The sequence below is a fragment of the Globicephala melas genome, chromosome 5 (assembly GCF_963455315.2).
Source record: "Globicephala melas chromosome 5, mGloMel1.2, whole genome shotgun sequence".
Taxonomy (NCBI): Eukaryota; Metazoa; Chordata; class Mammalia; order Artiodactyla; family Delphinidae; genus Globicephala; species Globicephala melas.
Window position 1 is genome coordinate 24,463,741 of NC_083318.1, and position 13,042 is coordinate 24,476,782.

Here is a 13,042-nt window from a genome sequence, read left to right on the forward strand (position 1 = left end):
AAAACCTGTTATAAACTAGAAACTAATCGTTGCAATGACAAATCATTTTGTAAGCTGCAGGATTTTCTTTGAGACTGTTTTGCTTTATTCTTTTTAAAGGTTTGTTGAAAAGCAATCACTTTCTCTTTTTACTTTTATTACTTATGACTTTCATATGAATGTTTACCTCATCTATCTGGTATATATTTGAAAAACTAATTGGTTTTTAAAGGTCTATTTGATTTGGTGGCCATGCTCTTATAAGCCTTTCATATATCTTTTTAAAATCTCTATCCATGACCTGAAATTGTCATAAAATAAAATGTCTAATTAAGCATAAATCATGTAAAATTAAAATTTCCTTCCTTGATATGTAAAACAGGATGGGTAAATGCTCTATAACTATTGAAACAAATTCCCTGAGAGTTTTACTCTATTATTCTTAAATTCTCTTGTGTCATGGCCATACAGTTAAGATATGGAATAGTAGAAGGCAAGTGTATTTGTTGTCTATTAAGTGAGTTTATGTACCTTTAGTAAACTTGGGGGGCCATTGTTATTCTGAATAAATTATCAAGTTAGGGATTAATTTGTATATATGATATCTCTCTGTAAAAATTTGAAACTATTTTCTTTGTAAAATTTGTTCCACAGCTTTGTATGCGGGCCTCTCACTGTCGTGGCCTCTCCCGTTGCGGAGCACAGGCTCCGGACGCGCAGGCTTAGCAGCCATGGCTCACGGGCCCAGCCGCTCCGCGGCACGTGGGATTTTCCCGGACCCGGGCACGAACCCGTGTCCCCTGCATTGGCAGGCGGACTCTCAACCACTGCGCCACTAGGCAAGCCCTGTTCCACTGCTTTAAAATCAAACATATTAACATTATTTAAAGAGAGATATTCCTACTTGAACACTATATACGTATTTGTGGAAAATATTTTTCAGTAAAAAATATACCTGTGAATAAAAATAGGAATGGAGCCAATCACACTTATTAACCAGAATACACAGAGACACACGAAAAACTGCAAATAAAAATCTAACACATTAAAATTTCTAACAAATTTTTAAAAATACTATAGTAAATATTGAGTTTTTCAGAGGAAATAGGTGATGGCCATTTGATGGAACGTAAGAAAAGCATGGAACAGCTGAGTTTCATAAACAAAGGCAGAAGGCAATCACATTCAGAAGTTGTAAGTGAAGATGTAGTTAAAAACTCTGTGTGAATTGGAGGGACACCAGAGATGAAGGGCTCCAGCTCTTTGTTTTGTATTTGATTCCACCCTGAAAGTATCAGAGAAAACTGAGAATAAGCTCTTCCAAGGCACAGCATGAAGTCAGGCCGAACCAAAAGGAAGATCATGGGGTAAATGAGAATTCTACTCTGTATTGTCTCCCCTTGCCTAAATTGTTTTTTTGGTGATGCAACAAGGTAATATGCACTCTTCATTGAGACTTCCACATTATATTAAATAATTATTTTCCATTTGCAGATGAACTAATTAGAGAAATATGCACTGGAACAGAACAGACTATATCTGTTTTATATAATTAAATTTACTTTTTTCTTTCATATAATACTAGCATATGATTTCCAAAGAACTCTTATTGGAGAATATAGACCCATTTATACAATCACAGTAGATCCCAATGATAATCCTACATTTATGTTTGTCATGGAGAAAAAACTATCCTCAACAGTTAATTTCTTGAAAGGAATTTCCACATAAGAAGGCCTTTGAAAACACAGGCTGATCCCTCAAAATATTTCAGTTATGGATTCCTTTCCCAGAGACATGAAAAGAGATTATCAGATGCAGGCTTTATTTTCCAAACATTGGCTCATGGACTTTCCAAAGTTTCGTATGCTTCCTCAGTCTAAGATTCTAGGTTAAGATCCAATACTGCAGAAGGATTGTGATGAGGCTAGTAAAAGTGTAAAAGCTCTCAGAAACATTCTTAATTAACAAATATTTATTGAAAGGCTTCTAAAGAAAAAAAAATTAATACTAAAAATTGGAGTTGACGAGAGGCACAACCCATGATTTGTCTCAAAGAATTTTATATTCCAATGAGAAATTTTAGTCATGTAATTCAACAAAACTGAAACAGTGTTATTGATGCTTTTCTAAAATAGGGACAAAGCATGTTAGTATAGAGAAAATTAAAGATTAAGAAAGGTTTTTAAGTGGATGTCATACTTAAACTGGGTTTGAAAAAAATAGGTATACATTAAACAGTTAAACAGGATTATACATCCTTCTGAAAATATTAAAAGTGACACTGAAGGGTGGCAGAATATGCTACTCCAAAACATTCCATGTTGTTAGAAGGATTATTTTGAGCTAAGGCACGTGAAAAACAGCAGATGCAAGAAGGACATTCTAATGATCCTTTTTATTCCTGATAACAAGGGTAAAAATTCCATGTAAAAGATGCCCTCCCCGTACCAGAAAAAAAGAAACATTCTTCTATGTGGAGTCATGGCAGAGAGAATTCTATTAAAAAAAGACTGTCCAAATTTTTCTTACCTTCCTTTACCTTCCTTAAATAGTTCAGTTACGTTTCCAAAATTGCCTCTCTTTGTTCAGTCTAGTATATAAAAGCATTTAGGTTTTTCCATTTATTAGAGTCTTTATTTCTTATGAAGCCTCCTGTGTCACACAAAACTAAAATTAAATAAATTTTTATACTTTTCTCCTGTTAATCTGTCTTATGTCAATTTCACAGGCTCAGCCAAAAAACCAACAGGGTAGATGTAAAATTAAAGACAATTACATTAGCATCAAAACCATTTACAAAAGATGAAAAGATAGAAAATATATCACCTAAAGTTAGTTAATAACCTGTGTTAACCACGATATTTAAATAGAATTTCACAGTCATTTTTTAAAAATTCCAATAGGCTACCTAGAAGAGTGGCAAAGAAAGAAATGGACAGTTAAATATAGTAGTCAAGCACACTCAATAAATAAAATGACATAAAATAAATAGCAGATAAAATTAGAAGTCAGAGAGAGCATAAGGTAAGGTAGAGTATGCAATGAAATTAAAGGATTTTGGGGATTTGAAATGGCAGAAAAACTAATTTCATTTCTTTTAAATCATCCAAGAAACAAGGATATAGAGAAATTCAGTTCTTTGCTCTGGTTTATTCATTAATATTATGGAAGTATTTATGCCTCTCCTGCTATATATTTAAGAAAAAATTTTGAGTACTTGAAAACCCAAAATTATTGCTGTTGCTTCTATACCATAATAAAAATTTGTAATAGTCAATGCAAATGTATTTTGACTTTATTCTAAAGCATAGGAAAAGAAGACTAACTTCCAAATTCCTTTCCATGAGTCTAGTATAAGATTGAAATTTTATTAAAAGTCAAGTTGAACAAAAAGATTACGAAAGGCTAATTGATTGATTAAATGTATGCAACATCACAAGAAAATCTTAGCAATTGATTAAATGTATGCAATATCACAAGAAAATATTAGTAAACATAACCTAGCCCTATATTTAAAGAACAACACACAAAATATAATTCCAATGTTAATATTCAAGAAAAAATTTATAAACAACTTTTCATTGGGTGAAAGTCATGCAATAAACTTTGTGTGCACTTGAGTTAAAAATACTATATAATGGAGAAATTAAACTACATTTCCTCAATATTCTGAAGATTATATACAGAAATATGATACACCATATGATATATATAAGTATATATTTATAGATGTGTATAAGAAAAGAAAAGTGTGGAAGCATTTCTCATAAAGTTGCAAGAAGCATTTAATTACTCTTCTTAAACATTTTCTGGAGATGCAAGCTAACTTAGAAAAGAGAAAGAAAGAAATTTTATAAGAATTGAAAAGATGGAAGTAAACAATCATAATTATTTGTAGGTAATATGAACACAAGCCTGGAAAACCAAAGAAAATTAACTTAAAAACTATCCAAATGCCCTCCTAAAAATAGCTTAAAACTTAATATACACACAAAAAAATACTTAAAATGCAAAAGACAATATCAAGTGTTGACAAATTGTGGAAAAATTGAAATTCTGATATACTACTGTTGTGATTACTAAGTTAATGCAACTACTTTGAAAAACTATTGGGCAATACCTACTATAGCTAAACGCATGCATACATACAAATTTCCCAGCAGTCCTAATTCTAGATATATATCCAACAAAATTTTATATATATGTGAATCAAATACAGGCACAAAAGTCTGATAGTAGTGATATTAATAACCCAAATCTGGAAGTGGCCCACACAAGAAGAACAGAATTGATAAAAACTTTGGGAAATATAGCACATGAAACGTTTTTTATGGAATTGTTGGAAAATACAGATATTCCTAAAATATATCAATTTTTGCTATTTGCTAGTCAGGAAACACTGTGAAAACTCTGACATTGACAAAGTTACAGAGTATATCGTTGAACTCTCTCAGGTTATCTCTGACTTTTCTTGTCTGTGACCTATTTACAATCTATAAATTGTAAGTATAAAACACAGCAATGAAAATTATTCTTGTCCTGAGAAATGCAAATGGTGTCACTTGTAACATAAGTGCTTATTGCTCTATGTATGTTGATGGCTTTGCCAGTTTTACTTCTATTTGTAAATTTATGGCATCATTCCTGCCTGTCTATGTATGTTTGGCACTCTGAATTCTCCCATGAACCAGCTGTAACATTGTCTCTCTCAATAGCTAATGAGTTAAATAAAAATGCTGACATGTTCATGCTATATTTGTATGAGAGTAAGCATTTTATTAATTTATTATTTTAAAAGCATTAGACTGTTTTTGAATAATGAAATGTTTCAACACTAAAATACTTTAAGTGATACATCAGTTAAAAATATTTGTTAAAAATATTTGTTTTATAATAAACTGTTATTTTTGTGTTACCTTTCAAACAGTAGTTATTTTGACTTGAATTTTAATTTAAAAATTCTGAAGTATGATCTAGAGAGAAAGTTACATGTGCAATACATACTCTGAATTATCCATAACCTAGCCAATGCAGAAAATTATTACAAAGAGCTACAGGAGATGATCATAGTTCATTCAAAAATTTGACAAAATTACATATCAGTTACACATTTTATGGAAAGGCATATTCTAAAATCTGTTCATCTTTGCTAGAATGATAAGATGTCAGAATTATGTCACCAAGCATATAATTTTGAAAAACAAACAGATGCAATTAAAGTGTTCCAAGAAACTGCTTCTAAAATAACCCTTGTTTTGTGAAGACATAAATTAAAAAAAATTTGAAAACAGTTATTTGGAAAACTTTCCAGCACCGAGAAGAGACTCAAGTATTCCTAAAGCCTACTAAGAACCAACAAGAAATTAACCTTTGATTCATACTTCATGCTGGGAGGGATGTGTTTGAGTTGTTTCCAGGAACTTGCATGTGGTATCTTTCAAGAAGAGGATGGAGGAGCCTGAGGGGAGCTCATAAGGTCTTCATCTCTATCAGGAGGTGGAATGAGCAACAGTAACAAGAAGTGCCTTGAAGTGCCAACAAAACTTGCTCCTCAGATTGGGATGCGCTTGTGTCGTGTTCATCTCATTGCAGCTATGTTTTTGTGTTCTCTATCTAAAATCAGTGTTACTTTATTCTTTTTTAAAAATTAATTAATTTATATATTTTTGCTGTGTTGGGTCTTCGTTTCTGTGCGAGGGCTTTCTCTAGTTGCAGCGTGTGGGGGCCACTCTTCATCGCGGTGCGCGGGTCTCTCACTGTCGCGGCCTCTCTTGTTGCGGAGCACAGGCTCCAGACGCGCAGGCTCAGTATTTGTGGCTCATGGGTCTAGTTGATCTGTGGCATGTGGGATCTTCCCAGACCAGGGGTCGAACCCGTGTCCCCTGCATTGGCAGGCAGATTCTCAACCACTGTGCCACCAGGGAAGCCCAGTGTTACTTTATTCTTTATCTTGGTTCTTTATCATCTCTCTGTTAATCACACAATGTGATTCAGCTACAAATATAAATATCTCACCTACAGAATTCTCATGACACTTTATACAACTTTGGAAAGGAATGTTCTAACCTTTTAAATCATTTCCCATATGAAGAGTTTCAGTGGAATTTGAAAATATAATCAAAATTATTATAATATACATTGATTAGGTTTTAAAAGCAACTGATTGATATTGGTTAAGATGAAAATTTATGAGCTGAATTTTTAAAAAGTGAACATTGTAACTGAAAATGGAATATTGTAATATAGTTCATGCAGCTCAAGATAAACTTATTCCTTTAAGATCAGCGTAATTTAATAAGGTATCATTTCCTTCTCTATAACCTTTAAAACCAAGCATTGAAAATCTACATGTATATACATTCATTTAAATCACTGTATTACAAAGTATTACTCGACAAACAGAAAAAAGAATACCATTTAACCATTTAACCAATTTTGGGGTTTGGTTCTTATGTTGTTTTGTGACATTGCACATGCCATTCTGTATACAGTTTCTAAAACTTGTGGCTCTGCTCCCTTATTTTATCCAAATATCTTATATTAACTTCGAGTAATGTTAAATTTACCTTGCAGAATTGTTTTACCCCATGTAGTTTAAGGGCTATTGCCTCCAGAATTGATAGTGTCTTATTGACAGAGTAATGTATTCTGTGTACCAAATCTCAGTCTTTCCACTTGAAAAGACTTCGTTATTTATCACAAGGAAAAAGAAAAAGTCTGTTTTTTAAAATTTTGTTTTGTTTTTCACTTGACAAAGCAAATGAAAATGAGGCATGTTTGGGGAAAGCTGCTTCATGAGAAGAAAGCCAGAGACGAAGAGAAGCTAACCTTTACAGTCAGATGTCAACTTTCAGTAGCATTAGTTAAATTTAAAGACACCATGAAAATTGTGTGACATGCCATTCATATGCTTTTAGAACTCATTGTATACAAAATGCAGGCTTTACATAACTTTCTCTCTTCCAGCTAGCAGGGACTAAGGCAATGACGTTAGTACTTTAGGGCATACTGAGTTACTGTTACAGAATCCAAATTCAGAAAAATAACACTTGGGTACAGCTTAATTTCAGTTATAATTGAGAAAAACAAAGGGAAGTTCCTTTTCAACCCAAAATTAGCAATAACGTGTTACTTTATATCTTGGTTCTTTGAATATTTTTTTAAACCCACTCACATTTAGATCTTAGAAAGCAATTTTTATTTTGTTATTTTTTCTGCAATACATCTTGATAAATCTATATTTGACATAAGAGTGAGTTTCTTTTTTTTTTTTTTAAAGAAGATGTTGGGGGTAGGAGTTTATTAATTAATTTATATATTTTTGCTGTGTTGGGTCTTCGTTTCTGTGCGAGGGCTTTCTCTAGTTGCGGCAAGCAGGGGCCACTCTTCATCGCGGTGAGCGGGCCTCTCACTATCGCGGCCTCTCTTGCTGTGGAGCACAGGCTCCAGACACGCAGGCTCAGTAGTTGTGGCTCACGGGCCTAGTTGCTCCTTGGCATGTGGGATCTTCCCAGACCAGGGCTCGAACCTGTGTCCCCTTCATTGGCAGGCAGATTCTCAACCACTGCGCCACCAGGGAAGCCCTAAAAGTGAGTTTTATCTAATGAAATTGTTTAATGAATAGTTTACTTGAACCTGAAAATTGAAGTGTTACTGAATTTCAGTCATGGTTCTATCACATCCTCCAGATATAGGTGAACATTCTGAAGAAGTGAGAGGGCATCCACCCCCACCCCTCCTTGGAAGGAAATCACTTAAAGACATGTTGGAGTCTCTTTTTCTCTCTCTTCCATATACACATATACAGATAATAATTAATGTCAGTAAAGGTTGCCTTTTGTGGATATTCTGTGGCTTTTTCTAGTAATCTTGAGTTCAAACAAGCCCTGTTTGCAAAAGTCATTGCTCTTCTCTTTATTTCTGCTGCCAAGTATAAAGCTCTGCTTTGATGGAGAAAGTCACCCTATCTTGCAGGAAAAATATACCACCCACCAACTCTAAATATGTTCTATTTATAGGGGAAGAATTAAGCAGCTTTTTTGAGATTTAAAATAAAATCCATATCTCCAAAATATCACTTTGAATAGAATTTTTAAATTTTAAATTATATGTAAGATAAGAAGTCTTCCTGTTTGGGGAATCTAAATGTTTCATTTGCCTATTCAAGAAACAGATTTTATTTTGCCTAATATATCGATGTTGTTTCTTTTTTACAAAAAAGAGAATAAAGAGCATGAAATTTAATACTGATAGGATTGATAATTGAACATTCTGGCTTTTTCAGCAGCTATACTAGAATAAAAATAAAAGAATGTAGATAGAAGAATCTGAAAAAAATCAAGTTTAAGTTTGAAACTGCAAAGAATAATAAGACAATTTATTTGTCTTCCTGAGAATTTTATTTTTATCCTGTACAGAGGAATGACTATTAAGCATTCCAAGTTCTCAGAATATGTGATAATATCAAGTGCCTGAATCTCTTTTAGTGCCTTGCACTAAATTTCACATAACTCTCTTATTGCGCATTCAGTAGACAAGTTGAGGAACGTATAGATTCAAGCCCGTTAGAATGGAATAAGAAAGTAATACTTTTTTGTGTATCTACTATGCATCAGGCACTGTGATAGTGAGTTTATAGTCATTTTATTTAGTGCTTCAGTGTTATAGTCAATCTTCCAAGAGCTTCTCATACCTTGTTAGTCTTTTTTGGTGGCCTTAGAATGTTTATTAGTCTGACAAGCACACATTCGTTGTTTCTAACATACTCAAGCAGGCTGCTTATAACCAATATTTCTATCTGAAGCATGTTGTTTCTTAATGTTCAAACTTTGTGAGTAAATGTCTGATTGTCATTAACATAAAGCCATTATATATTCTTCCTTAAACAAAAAGAAAGAATAAACATGCAAAGAAATGGAAAACAAAACAAAAATCAAAAGCTGAACATCACCAGCTGAATCATTACCTTGGACACTTGAAAAATAGAAATAAATAATACCTAGTATATTTTTTAATTTTACGAACATAATGTTGGCAATAGTATTTAATTCACTTATATGGAAGTCAGTACATTATGGAGCAAAAATCAGAAGGTGAAATATTTTAAAAGACTCACTTGTATCTATTTGTAATTCTGGTTTTAGTACCTTTAATAGTAAAAGAATAATATAAATATGTATAAATATATATTAATTTATATACATGTATTTATAAATCTATAAATATAAAATATTAAGATAGGCATTCTTGTTTTCCTAATATCTATTCATTTTTTCCTTGAAAAGAAAAAAAAATATCCATTTCACATCTCTACAGTGAAGCCAGTTTTGATGCACACATATTTCTTTACCATATCTTTAAAGTTAGCTATTTCACTCTAACATTACTAACTGCCTGTATACTGTTAATATATTCTGTGTTCTTCCTATATATAAATATTTTATACTACAATTTGGAGAACTATAAATATATTAGATCTTCCAAATTATATTAATTATCTCCTATGAATTAGAATATCTTAGTTCTTTATTCTTCAAACTATAAATCATTATTTACATTCAATTGGTCTTGAATTATTTTAAAATGTCTATCATTGAAAGTGAAATATTTTCTAATTGATAAAGTAAAGATTACTTGTGTTTTGATATTTTGGATATTACTTTGGGGGGTTATAAATACAAACTGACCATTTATTTGATGACTCTATTAGTCCCTAAAAATGCTTTCTTCAAATCTACTTGGTAATTTTAGCCATTTTGAAAATATTTAGAAATACAGACTTGTTAAAGTGTCATTTTTCTTTAAGTACTGTTCTTTCAACAGTAACAATGTATTAACTGATCAAAATGATTAATTTCTTCTCATATGATTTTAAAGATTTTTTTGTGTGTGTTTTTGTTACATATTCAAAGAACTAGGGATTTCTTAAAGGATTTTCTGTCTTAATATTAATCACGAAAAGCTTTATAAATCAGATCCAACTTCATATAATCATAACTGTAGATTCATTATCTGCTAAATTTCTTCCCACTAATGGTGTGCAAATTCTGACATAAATTTATTTCCTAACCAAGTAGAATAATCATGTCTGTTCCTGGCAACATCGTCAGTTTATTTTAAAGTGTTTATTTTTACATTCACTGAAAAATACATGTCACATTATGCTCTTGCCAACTGTGTAATGGAGATTTGTCACATAGCCTGTCTATCACACTACACATTTTGCAAAAATATACACCATGCACTGTGCTTGATTCCTGGCTGCACTCTGTGACCCTCAGATTTGAAGGAGTAATTCTCACTGGGCTGTGCTTTTTTGTTTGCTTGTGTTTTTGAAAAAAAACAAAAAACACTTTTTGTGTTTACAGATACTAAGGTTTATTTTCCTAGATCTGTGACATAAAATAGAAAATTATGTGTACGAAGGTCAAGTGTTGCAAATCATAACTGAGAAATCCATACTGATAAATGCTAACCCTGAACATCTTATACTAATTTTTATTGTTACTAAATCCAAGAGGTTGTGGTCATTGCAGGAAATGTTAAAAGTTATACAATCAGGAGTTGGAACATTTTCCTCTTTTGAAGATCTTCTGAAATTCATGATGTCTGTATTTAAGATGATTCATTTTTTACCTCTGTAGCAAGGTCTTGAAAAATTAATTTGCCTACCAAATTAAAGGATAATCTTATTGCTGTCACTCCATTCTATCTTTAAATTTCCTCTCTTTCTGACTACTTTCCCTTTATTCAACATTCCTGCTGAACTAGTACCCTCCTCTTAACTCTTCTGTAGATGGGAAATGACTTCAAGGAATCAGATATATTATTTTCTGAGAAGTACTCTAGGGATGGATTAATTTTCTAGTGCTATGTAACAAATTACCACAAACTTAAATCACCATAATATTTTAAGCTCACATTTCCTGTACTGCAGGAATGTGGCATATCTTGGCCAGATGCTCTGCTCAGGATCTCACTGGGATGAACTCCCTTACTGGCTAGGGCTGCAGTTCACATGGGGATCTTCTTTCAAGCTCTCCTGTGGCTGACAGAATTAATTTCTCTGTGGTCATGGGACTCAGGTATGCTACCTGTCAACCAGGGATTGTTCTCCTCTCCTAGATCCTACTCTCATTCCTTTCCATGTGCCCCTTCATTTTCAAACCACACGAGCAGATCAAATCCTACTGTGTTTCAAATCTTTGAATTCCTCTTCTGCTGCCAGCCAGAGAAAACCCTCCTTTTAACAGGTTCATGTGATTTTACTAGGCCACACACTATAATTTCCCATTTGCCATACAATTTACCAAAATCTAGGAATTGATGTCTCATATTCACAGGTTCCTTACACAGAGAAAGCGGGGGATTTATACAAGGGCAAATGTCAATAGGGATCATCTTAGAATTCTGCCTACCTCAAGTGGTAGATTGAAGAGAATAGGAATTTGGATATTATTATACTCATAGAGTACACATTAGAGAATGATCTATAACTTCTGTGATGTTTTCAAACATTTTTACCTTCAAATAATTTATATTAAAATGTTTTGAATAAATCTCTTAATTTATAATCACTAATTTAACATGTAGTTTCTGTTAAACAGTTAAAATGGAGAAAGCAGAAATAATTATTCTAATGGTTATAAATCTTACAAAAAGAGTTAAAAAACCTAATGTTATGGATCAGATATTTTTCTGGGACATATTTATTTTAATACCTAATGATATTTTATATGTAATCCCAAAACTGAGAACTCTAAAAAAAAACAGTACCATCACAAATCATTCTAAGTTTAGAGTTCTGGAATATCAGGGAGATTTTGCTTGCCATGATAAAGAATTTCAAATAATGCAAGGAACTGATCAATTGAATAAATCTACTTATTTTATTAAATTAAAAAATTATTGAAGAGTTGATTTACATCATATTACTTTCAGGTGTACAACACAGTAACTCAAAATCTGTATAGATTACACTACATTTAAAGTCACCAAAAATAATGGCTATATTTCCCTGCACTGTACAATACATCCCTGTAGGCTGTCCTTTTTATAATAGTAGTTTGTACCTCTCAATCCACTATCCCCACCCCACTTTTCCCACTATTGCTCTACTCATTGGTAACGACCTGTCTGATCTCTACACCTGTGTGTCAGTTTAATTAGTCTGTTTTATTTTTTAGTTTCCACATGTAAGTGATAACATACAGTAATTGTCTATCTCTGTCTGACTTATTTCACTACATAATATCCTCTAGGTCCATCCGTGTTGCTGCCAAAGGTAGACTCATTTTTTATGTCTGAGAAATATGTCATTGAATATATATATATATATCCCATTTTCTTTATCCATTCATCTGTTGATGGACACTTAGTTTGCACATTCCTGGTGCCTATTTGGGTGTCCAAATTTCCTCTTCTTAGAAGGACAACAGTCACATTGGATAAGAGCTCACCCTAACAGCCTTATTTTAACTTAATTGTATCTTTGATGGCCCAATCTCCAAATACAGTTATATTCTGAGGTACCTGGGGTTACGATCAATTACGAATTTAGGGAAGACACAATTTAGCCATGACAGTTAGATAATGCCTTGGTTACTTATTTAGTTTTTTACTTTTTAAAATTCAGAGATTTTCTGCATCTTGCAGTAAATAACAGAGACAAAATAGACTAAAATTAAGATTAACTATCTTCATTAACATAGGAGTTAACTGTAAATTTTCTCTAGGCTTTGGCCTTTGGTCCACCTTTGCCTTTAAAATGTAAGAGTAGCATCTGCATTAGAAATGTAGTGGTAGCTTTGGAAGTGCTATATGAGACACTACTGTTTAGATACTGTGTTAAATGGGAGATCTCATCTGTAAGATATTTTAAATTGGAAACGATCCTTATTCCCTATGGTGTTATATTAGTTTCTATTTTATGCCCACTCAAAAGGTTTGTGAATATGGGTGTGCCAGAATTATCTCAAGAGTGTAGTAACTTTCTTGGTTATATAGTTACATATATAGTTGAGAAAATATATAATTGTCTAATCTTTTCTCCTCTTTATGG